Genomic DNA, 7,725 nt, shown 5'->3' on the forward strand with positions numbered 1-7,725 from the left:
ATGGAGGGATGGAGGGAGGGAGGGAGGGAAAGAGAGACAGAGACAGAGACAGAGACAGAGAGAGAGAGAGAGAGAGATCTTCTATCTGCTTTGTATCCACTGGTTCACTCTCTAAATGGTAATAGCCAAGGTTGGGCCATGCTGAAGCCAGGAGCTCCATCTGGGTCTCCCAGATGCCCAGATGCATGGGAGTGAGCTATCACTGGATGCCTTCCCAAGCACATTAGCAGGGAGCTGAATTGGAAGCAGAGTAGCCAGGACTCAAACCAACACTCTGACACGGGATGCCAGCATCAGAACTGGTAGCTTAAACTGTGGCTCTGCAACACTTGCCTCCCAAACCAATTCTTGATAAAAGAGTGTTACATAGTATTCCATGTATCTGTGTGTGAGCATCTGTGAATTTATCCCTGCTTTCACTCTTGATTCTGTTATTTATCTTGCTAATCTTGTCAAGGACAGCAATATAGTGGCAGCATTGTCCAGAGAGCATTAACATATTATAAATAAGAAAGACATTCTTGGATATTGAGCCCACACTTCCACCTTCCTTCAAATGGAATCATGTACCTAATGTCCCACACATGAGTGTTGCCTCTATTTACATATTTACCTTGGAAGGAATGCATTATTCCCTGAGCTATTTCACTTGAGAGGCTAGCTCTTATCATTAAAAAACACTATGCATCAAGATTCTAAACTTTGGATCTGAATCTGGCATCTGGCATCTGTAGCATTCAGATATGTCTATCAAGCCAGTGAAGGCAGGGTCAGGTTAAGCAAGGGAAGAAAAATTCAAGAAATGGAGTTGACAGAAAAGTAGTAAGACAGTGTCAGAGAGTCAGGTCATTTTGAACATACCACAGGGACAGTCTTCCAAATTTCACTATACCACCTGTATCTTCTGAGGCAGTAAATACACTGAAAAGAAGAAGCAGTGAATCAGATTTTTACACAAGACAGTAGCATCACAAGGTAATCCAATTGGGTATCGATGATGGGATCACAATGTAATTGTAATTGATTGAATCCAGTTTACACTAGGACTAAGATACAAGTTGACCACAATCAGCATGTCAGTGCTGAAATTCATTCTTGAGGGGCCTGAGCTGTGGCGCAGCAGGTTAACACCCGGGCCTGAAGCACCAGCATCCCATATGGACGCCGGTTTGAGACCCGGCTGCTCCACTTCCTATCCAGCTCTCTGCTATGGCCTGGGAAAGCAGTAAAGAATGGCCCAAGTCCTTGGGCCCCTGCACCCACGTGGGAGACCCGGAAGAAGCTCGTGGCTCCTGGCTTCGGATCAGCACAGTTCTGGCCGTTGCAATCAACTGGAGAGTGAACCATCAGATGGAAGACTCTCTCTCTCTCTCGCTCTCGCTCGCTCTCTCTCTGCCTCTCTTCTCTCTGTGTAACTCTGACTTTCAAATAAATAAATAAATCTTTAAAAAAGTAAAGAAATTCTGTCTTGAGCAGAGAGCAGGACTAGCCTACAACCAGATTGCGAAAGAACGGATGGTCATTGAGTTGCTCTAGGTTTCTCAGTACCCTCAACTACAAATACTGCCAGAGTGAATCAGAACGAGACAGGAGATACATGCCATGCAATGAATAATGGACTCCAGATGGGAGCTGAGATGCCTCTTCCACACATGAGTCGTCTGCCTGAGGACTCTCGGAGCTGTCTCAGAGGAATCTGAGAAGATCAGACATTCTCAACAGCAAGAAGGAACGAACACCACTGAGGTCCTGCTTCCCTCCCTCCCTCCCTTCCTTCCTTCCTTCCTTCCTTCGACAGGCAGAGTGGACAGTGAGAGAGAGAGACAGAGAGAAAGGTCTTCCTTTGCCGTTGGTTCACCCTCCAGTGGCCGCCGTGGCCAGCGCACTGCGCTTATCCGAAGGCAGGAGCCAGGTGCTTCTCCTGGTCTCCCATGGGGTGCAGGGCCCAAGCACTTGGGCCATCCTCCATTGCACTCCCAGGCCACAGCAGAGAGCTGGCCTGGAAGAGGGGCAACCAGGACAGAATCCGGCGCCTCGACCGGGACTAGAACCCAGTGTGCTAGCGCCGCAAGGTGGAGGATTAGCCTAGTGAGCCGCGGTGCCGGCCGGTCCTGCTTTTCTATGTGGCCACATACGCATGGCAACCACAGCCATGCAATAGCAGTATGTGTGGGTACTATCCCGTCACTTTATGTGCTCTCACCCTTCACGTTGACCAAAGCACTGTGAAGTTGGAACTAGTGTCGTCTCCTTAAGGTTGAGGGCCTAATAAGGGTTCCCAACTCCATGGCCACTAAGATGTGAAACAAGGATTTGAAAATAGGTCTCTTTTCACCACGTCATGCTGTCTCCTGGAGTAACACAGAAAAAAACGTGGGATACATAAATATTAAATTGAAATACGCCTCCCTAATGTGTTCACCCACTGATCTGGGTTCTGTCTTCTGGAACAAGATGACCTGGGCTCCTCCTTCTTCCACATAGCAGGTCCTCGGGGATTACGGAAACGCCCCTCACGGACTCCCCTGGTTTTTCCTGCTGACTTCAGCTGGGGCCCTGTCCAATTGCCTCAGCATGCTGGTCCTCAGCCCCTGGAATGTGAAATTTGCCGACGTCTCCAGCACTGTAGATGTTCTCTATCTTCTGCTACAAATAATTCCCATAGCACCACGGTGCTCTCCTGAGCCTTGAGGACTCCTCCATGCTAGAAAGCTCCCCATTTTCCCAAAGTTTGACAAGACACATCAACTCAGCATCACCCTCCAGACCCCCCTAGGAAGTGGACAAGGTCTCCGAAAGCCCATCGGGCCTGGCAGCTGAATTCTCTGGAGCCAGTTCACTGCCCCCCTAATGTAAATGTTATGATAAAATATTAAACTGTATGTATAATTGATGCTTACTTTATAGTAATTCAGGGTCTTGCTTGTTTGAATAAAATTCATTATTTACAATTTTTTACTAGAAGTGGTTTCTCTTTGTTGATGTCTCTCCTAATTGTTTGAACAAAATGACATATTTTCCTAGGCAACATCAAAATAATTATTATATTCCTCTTAGTTAGAAGTTAATATCTAAGCTTCTGATAGACATTGTTATAAATATCCATTTTTTGCTCAAGAAGAATACCTACATCTATGCTATGCAGAGATATTTATAGACAGATGTATTAGCCCAAGTGCTATTCTACCCATCATAGTGAGGAACCCAACTACTAGTTCCCATGTATCTGAACTCCACTACATTTGCCTAGGGCTCTAAAACCTGAGGTCAATGTTTATACATTAAGGGGCATGGGGAGGTATAGTACATTTACCTATTAAATTAAATATTTTTAACCATAATTTAAAACTTCAATATTAACTTACATTGAAAAGTAATATAAAGTTTCAAAAGTATACCCCTTGCATTCCTGTCTGTGTGATGTGGGAAGAAAGACGGCACACTGACATAGTCTGGAAAACTGCCAAGCCATCCACTCAATGAAGAGAAAAGCTCACGGGAAGATCCCCTGAGTCCCTCGAGGAGTAATATTGTAGAGTAGCTGAGAAAGGGAAAACCACTGCTACCCCTTCAGGAGTACATGCAATTTCCAACTATAAAAAAAGAGACTCATAATCTAAGTTAAGTTCTTTTCTACCATTCATATGCCATGAGGAGATATCTTTTTAGAACTGTTATTAACTTGTGGTGTAGATCACTCAATGATTAATAAAGACTAACAGCCATACAATCTCACCTAAAAGAGACATGTATTTTAGGCAAGACATGAAATTTCCTGACCCTTGTTCAACTAGAAGTGGCCTGGGAGACTAGTATAATAAAAAGCACAAAGCTTTCTTAAAAATTCCTTATACTCATGTATATAGAGGATACAATTGTTGACTAGTTTGTTATTTTGCTGGTTAAAACATATAAACAAAAGTCAACTAATTTAATCATATTTAAAACATTTGAGCCATTTAGCGACTTTTTCCCCAGTACTTTATTTCCAGTGAAAATAGCTATCCCTAAAGCATTAATCACGTTACCCTTTATTTAACAAGCACATTGAACCATGTGACATCTATTGCTATCTTTTTTTAGTTTTTAAATATGCACTGTTAATTAGGTTTTTGCATTATAATTATTCACAAGCCCTTTAAGGGCAAATACCATTTCTTATATCACTTTCTGTCTTTTCAGGACACCTAAAATATCGCCTTTGATATTTATTCATTCACTAGTCATTCAACAGTTTATATGTTTATCACGTGCCAGGGCTTGGGCATAAAGTCATTTCATCAGAACGCTCACACAAATCTTCTCTGAAACAGACAGAAGGGGCCCCAGACAATGTTGTCTGGAACAGAGGAGTGGAGAGACAGACGAAAGTCAAGGAAGTCTCCACAAAGGAGGTGACGCTTGGCTCTGTTCTGAAAGGACAAATGAGTAGAGATGTGCCAGGGGGAGCCAGGTGGGAAATTGATGCACAGGGGGCTTTACACATAGTAGGCACTCGATAAATAATTGTCTACTTGTTCTGGAATAAGTGGTATTGACTTGAAATCAGTGACCTTTCAACTCTGGGAGTCTGTGGGTCTCTGGGTTTTTTAAGCCATTAGAGGCCTATTTATTAAGTCAATGCTTCAGGCTTTCTTTGCACCAAAGAGTGTTTCTCTCCACTAACAGCACAGAAAACAGGACTACTTTAAAAAAAAAAAAAAAAAAGCATTAAAAAAAACCCTCAGGCTTGATGTCCATATGTCTATTCTAAAAGTAATATACACTGATTTTGGCATATTTGAAAAAGGCAGAAAATAAGAAAAAATACATTCTATCACAGCCATTGTTAATAAAGTGATGCATTTATTTCCAGTCTTCTTTCATTTTGTAAAGTTTTCGGTTTATTATTTTTATATGATTGTAATGGTATTCATTAACAGCACATATGTTAAACTAAAACCAACACTACAAGATATCACATGGTGCAATGTACAGAACTGGTAATTAAACAATTGAATGGTATTAATGCTTTAATAGTCACTTCTTTCATTGGAAATCAAGAGTAAGTATCATTTTAAGTATTAGTTTCGTTGGCTCCATACCATGGGAGTTCATAAGGAACACAGAACCTAATGAATCTTTCTGTTGTTGCACATTTACATTACTTCCAGGATTTCAGTGTTCTAAAGAATTCTGCAACGACAGGTTCAGGCACAGCGGCTGTACCCTCTGTATTTTTGATTCATTTTAGGATAAAGTCCTAGAATTAGAATGAACAGATCAAAACATATGATAGTTTTAAGACTTACAATCCGTATTGCTAAATTGTGTTTTAGAAAGATCATACCAAATCCCATTACTAACAGCTGTAAGAGTGGAGTGGTTTTTTTTTAAACTATTACAAGTATTGACTACTATCATGTAAGTATTTATAACTTTAATCATTTTAAAAAGTTGCTTAAATTTACATTTATTTGATTATTAATGAAGTTGAATACTTCCCCTTTTATCAGTTGGTTGTATTCATTTTGGATGTCTAAGGTGCAATTGACATTAAGTCAAAATCAATAGCTCAGGTCATCTACATAAAAAACTAAAATAAAAAAGCTTCTAGGTTTCTGCTAATTGCTACATCCTCCCGCTATAGGGAAACCAAAACAATCTCTCTAACCACGTATTTACAAAAAGAATACTTTTTAGAGTGTACAACATGTTTCAAAAGAACTCTGGGCCAAGTGCCCAAGGCCTTAGTCCATTTTCAATAGAATCTATCGTAATTTTGGGGCTTCCACGTCTATAAAAGTCATCTCTGTGCTTATTTTTTAACAGGTGTATTTCCTGCTTGACTCCAGGCTCCATAATGCCCAGCACTTGGCAGTCATGGTCAACATTGTTTCTCCATGGCCTGGGGGACAGCACCTCCCACCTCTGTCCATCCTACTTGGTATGATGTAGAAGAAGAAGTCTGGAATACAACTGAGGGGCACTTCATGGACTCAAAGGTCCTGAATTCTGTCTCCACACAGCCAGACCCTACAATAGCTTTTAATAAGCTGCCACTACTTGAGAGCACTGTGGTCCTTTCTTGAAGAAGTATTTAGGCACACTGAAAGCGCATCTCTACTTAGCATAAATGTGATTTGACCCTCCTAATCATTAGGCACAAAGCAATCATGTCTGTGCTATTGCTAAAGACATGGGATAATTAGCAGAGAGAAATTCCTCCAGCCAGTGTGGCTACAAATAGAAAACTTCTGTTCAACTTCTGAATTTTCTCCATTTGTGATACGTCTTAGTTTATACCCGAACATCATGAAAATTCATATACAATACATGATTTTGACCTCAGATTTATGTAGATTATACTACTTGGGGAAAATGCATTGACTGCAGCAAAAAAAAATCTATTTCTAGTTTCAGTGAATACTGCCTCACTCCGCTTTTCTGGTGGGCTGCTCATGAAATTACTTCTTGGAAAAATCTAGTCTAGCAAAAACACTCATGTGTCTCAGTAACTCAACTAACGTTTACTCAGCTTTTTTGCAGGCTTTTTCACTGTGATAGTTGCTTTCACATGCTATTCTGTTCACTTTTTCAAGAACCACATAAGGTAAATGTGATTTTCCCCATTTATTTTAGGTGTGGTTTAATGACTTACCCAACCTCAGCCAGCTAGACAACAACCAAGTCAGAATTTAAAGCAATGTCTTCTAATCGTCAGCCCAATCTTTTTCCTCTGTAAGTAGGCAGGACTAGTCCCTAGGTATCTTTGTAGAGTGATACCCTTCCACTGTTGTCATGGCCTGCTTTGCATGCTCTGGGACATACATCATAGCACTCAAATACTGGAATTGATAAATGGCTTGTCTGTCTTCTCCTGTAAGCTATGAGTCCCTGGATGGTGGAATTCATGTTCTATTTGATATCGCATCCTTAGAGACCAGTATACTGCCGAGAGTTAGTGGGTGTTCAGTAATCTTTTTAATTAACACATAATTAAATCAATAAGCCACTCCAACAAACTGACCGAGATGGTGATGTCTGGGTTGTCTGCTGCTGTGTTTCACACTTAAGAAAGTCTAAAGACAATTTATAGTTGACTTTTCTTCAACAATATAAAATGTATTTTAAATTGAGTGTGCATTGATAGAAGCCTCTCTGTCTCCAACATCTGTTTTCCTCCCTGGCCTGTGTTAATTCCACTCTCCAACAAGTTGCAGAAAATTGCTGAGTTCCCCACTGTCTTAGTCTGTTTCTGCTGCTATAATAAATACTGCAGACTGGGAAATGTATGAAGGAAAATTGTATTTCTTATCGTACTGCAGATTGGGAAGTCCAGGACCAAGGGGTTGCCTCTAGGACAGACTCTTGCTGTGTTGTAACATACCAGAAGGCATCATACGGCAACAGAGAGGGAGCATGTCAGCTCAGATCTCTCTTCCTCTTCTTAGAAAGCTATTTTTTTTTTGACAGGCAGAGTGGACAGTGAGAGAGAGAGACAGAGAGAAAGGTCTTCCTTTGCCGTTGGTTCACCTTCCAATGGCCACTGTGGCCAGCGCACCGCGCTGATCCGAAGGCAGGAGCCAGGTGCTTCTCCTGGTCTCCTATGGGGTGCAGGGCCCAAGGACTTGGGCCATCCTCCACTGCATTCCCTGGCCACAGCAGAGAGCTGGCCTGGAAGAGGGCAACCGGGACAGAATCCGGCGCCCCGACCGGAACTAGAACCCGGAGTGCTGGCGCCAC

At 41.9% G+C, this 7,725-nt stretch overlaps 1 long non-coding RNA gene across 1 annotated transcript in view; it reads right to left on the reverse strand.

The window, feature by feature from the left end:
• The window catches only part of LOC127492952 (uncharacterized), an 84,156-nt gene extending 82,876 nt beyond the window's left edge, over positions 1-1,280 (reverse strand). Inside the window, exon 1 of the long non-coding RNA XR_007922799.2 lies at positions 862-1,280. This is a non-coding gene — a long non-coding RNA (uncharacterized lncRNA). The remainder of the gene's footprint in view (positions 1-861) is intronic.
• Between the last annotated feature and the right edge of the window lie 6,445 nt (positions 1,281-7,725).

The sequence above is a fragment of the Oryctolagus cuniculus genome, chromosome 5, assembly GCF_964237555.1.
Source record: "Oryctolagus cuniculus chromosome 5, mOryCun1.1, whole genome shotgun sequence".
NCBI lineage: Eukaryota > Metazoa > Chordata > Mammalia > Lagomorpha > Leporidae > Oryctolagus > Oryctolagus cuniculus.